General features: G+C 38.5%; 1 pseudogene; it reads right to left on the bottom strand.

The window, feature by feature from the left end:
* Positions 1–494: 494 nt before the first annotated feature.
* LOC134933949 (olfactory receptor 5AP2-like) lies at positions 495–1,440 on the bottom strand (annotated as a pseudogene).
* Positions 1,441–3,724: the final 2,284 nt, after the last annotated feature.

Here is a 3,724-nt window from a genome sequence, read left to right as displayed (position 1 = left end):
AGCCTATTAAGCCCAATGGAAAAGATGGCCCTGTCCCAATGGTTTCCTCAGAAGCATTGCTCATGTCACAAAACTATCTCTCATATCCTCCTAAATCTACCTGTGAGCTCTGACTCACCATGCCATACCTCCCACCACTGTTACTAGCCCTCCACTCATCAAATTACATTTACTAGATTATAGCAACTAAGATACGTGGATGGATCATCTCATGTTAGGTGTTAACTGGACTAAATGCTAGATTTATCAATGCTTGGAGATTGATAAGGTGGAGAGAGATAAAGTACCAACCAATCAGCTCCTAACTGCAATGTTATAGGCTGTGTATGAATAATGACAGCTAGGGGCTAAATGGTTAGTAGTTTATCTCTCTCCAATGTACTGTATTCAATGTACTGTATCTCTACCAAGCTTTGACAAATCTCCTACATCTTATGTTCTCTGTATGTTAACAATAGATAGAACCATGACTCTGTCCATAATAAATGACAGAATTATACAGTATCTATATCAGTAAGGTTGTGCACTACCCGTATAAAGACTCTTTTCACCTGTTGGTTCCTCAGGCTGTATATAAGTGGGTTCAGCATTGGTGTCACTACAGAATAGTAGACGGCAGCCATCTTGTCTTGATCATTAAAAGCATTGGAGGGAGAGCGTAGGTAAGTGAAGAATACAGACATGTAGAAGATGGCAACACAAATGAGATGTGAAGAGCATGTGCTGAATGCTTTCTGCCTACCCTCAGCAGACTTCATCTGCAGAATGGAAATAATGATGAACATGTATGAGATCAGGATGACTATCAATGTCCCCATTCCACAGGACAGCGTGAAGAAAAGAATACCCATGTCACAGGAGTAGGTGTCAGAGCAGGACAGTCTGAGCAGTGGAGGCATGTCACAGTAAAAGTGATTTATAAGGTTAGGACCACAAAATTGCAGACTGAATATACAGCTGGTCTGAAAGGATGATTGCAAGAAGCCAACGGAGAAAGCCAGGACAACCAGATTCAAACATTTTCTCTTGGTCATTATTGAGAAATAATGGAGAGGATGGCAGATGGCAGCATACCGATCATACGCCATGTTGGAGAGAATAAAAAACCTCGGTAACTACCAGAGCAGCAAAGAGGAAAAACTGTAGGGCACAACCCTCAAGTGAGATGGCCTTCCTCATGGAGATAAGGTCAGAGAGCATTTTAGGAGTTATAACTGAGGAGTAGAAAAGGTCCACCAGAGAGAGGAAGCTCAGGAAGAAGTACATCGGGGTGTGGAGGTTAGATGAGATATGGACAACAGCCATCATGCCGATGTTTCCGACTATGGCTAAGATGTAGACATGTAAGAAGACTATGAAGAGGAACGGAGCAAGTTCCTCATTGTTGGTGAGACCAGAGAACACAAACAGTCTAACTTGTGTCTTTTTTATGAAGTCCATTGAGAGCTCTGTAGTGATAAAAATATTGATAGTACATATCAATAGAGCCATTCAAATGTCAAGAAGAATGTGTAAGTAAATAATGCCACATAATTTGAACAATGCATTCCAGAAGTAGTGATTATGGCCAAGGGCACAAACTGAACCACATTCTATCATAGGGAGATAAGAAAGTATTTTAAGTGATTTGGAACCTACATTTTTACTGTAATTTCTTCAAAAAGTCAGAAAAAGTTACCTGACACAGATTATAGTGCTACCACTATGGTGCTTATTGGAACTGCATCACATAAAGTCTACCAAAACATTAAGGGGTAAATTTACTCAAGGTTGAGTTTGCTATGTTGGTCAATTTTCCAGAAGTACTTAAATCCACCCATTTATTACAGGGAAATTAAACTACAGTAGTTTTTTAAGCTCTACTTTTTGAGAAAATGGATACCCTCAATTAATAGGAATCTTTGCCATAACGCATGCATACCGTATAGGAATCTACCAGAACATTCTAGACGTTAAGACACACTAATATTCTAAGTGTTCTCACTGCAATCATTCTAAAATATTCCCCCTCTGTCAGGTGATAGTTGGCATTTAAGCGGTTTGCAATGTCTATTCTGTTTTTCTCATCCATTTATCTAAAAAGATTACAGCCAATCTAGCAAACCGATGTCATATTCAGAATGAGCACCACAAATTTCCCCTAAATCACTCTAATATGATTGACAATAAAATAAGTGTGATCAGTGTTAATAGAGTATAGCACACAAGCAAGTCACATATTTACTAAGCACCAGGCTTCAAAATTACCAAAACCCTAAAACAACGGGCAACCCACCCTAAAAAAAAGTCCTGCTTGAAATAGTTTGGATGAAGCACTGCACAGATTAAAATGATCTTAAAGGCTTTGTTTGCTATTGCCAGATTTAGGCTAAATTCAATATAGAGCGAGCTCTAAAATGTACAAAAAATAAAATATTCACAAAAAAATAGATCAACTACAGATAGACGAGCTTGACTGAAGACTGCACAGATCAGTGAGATCCATGCGTTTGTCAGAGTGTAAAAGTTATAAAATAGTTAAAAATCTGAAAAAATAAAATAAAATGGCATAAGCAGCCTCGGGCTCTTGAAGACAGGCCTGGCCCCAAAAATACAGGGAACAAAACAAGTAGGTGTTCCCCATGTTTTTAGAACTAGCACTGGGCACTAATAACAGGGGGGGGGGGATGCCACAGCCAGGGGACACACTTGACAGGGTCCCGTGGCTGAAGCATTCATGTTGAAATTTTTGTCCCGGCGGCGGTTTTAGAGGGTTACAAAAATCCAGTGGTTCTAGTGTTAATACATAATATAAATTATTCTTAATAATTTAATACCAGGTACCCTCATAAGGTTGCTTTTGGGCTGGACAGCTAACACTGAGTGGGCAAAAGTACTAAACAGAAGCCTGGCATCCTAACATCAAGTAGCAAACATATAGATTCAATAAGTGCATATAAGAAAAAGAAAGGTGTCATTAGGTGACATTTTAATTTTTCTTATCATTGGCTTGCTAACAGAGCTTGACATGTCGAAGATTGAGGTTTGGTTTCAATCTGGAAATACCACCTTGGTCTAGTTGAGCAATTTTCTATTTAATATATCACTAATATGAAAATTAGCACTGTGCACACTATAGAAAGCATTTTGAGCGATATCAACATAATTGTGTATTTATAAGGTGACACAAATTCCAATGCAGTCAGCTTACACATATATCAATTCAATTAAGCATAATAGCAAAGACGTAAATACAAAGAAGTATAGTATAATAACCAATATAATATCCAATAAATAACCGTAGGTAGGTGTATGGTTCATTCACCATGTCATGCTTAAAGTCAAAGTCATGCTCAAACAAATCATTGCAAACAAGTTAACAATGAGGAAATCACTCTCACACAGCAAAAATAGCAAAAGACAAATGAAGGAGAAAGACTGAAATTACCGTAAACTTATGTAAGAGAGGACCCTGTCTCATTTTACTCTGCCTACCTTATATGTCAATCTTATACCTTAAGGCAGTGTCTCAATAGCGGAGGGAGTATAAAGTGTCAACGAGAGGAGTGAAAATGGCTAAAAGGTCAAAGAGTTGAGAAGCAAGAAGTAGCTGTTAGTACATAAGACATTGGTGACTTGGTTGGGGGGGATCGGGGGTGCAGGAGCCAAATTGAAAGAGGGTAAGTAAGAAAAAAGTGATACTCATTGAGAAATTGGGTCACTCAGTTGAAAAGTAGCCATTAAA

The sequence above is a fragment of the Pseudophryne corroboree genome, chromosome 6 (genome assembly GCF_028390025.1).
Source record: "Pseudophryne corroboree isolate aPseCor3 chromosome 6, aPseCor3.hap2, whole genome shotgun sequence".
NCBI classification, from domain to species: Eukaryota; Metazoa; Chordata; class Amphibia; order Anura; family Myobatrachidae; genus Pseudophryne; species Pseudophryne corroboree.
This window is presented reverse-complemented; position numbering and strand designations above follow the sequence as displayed.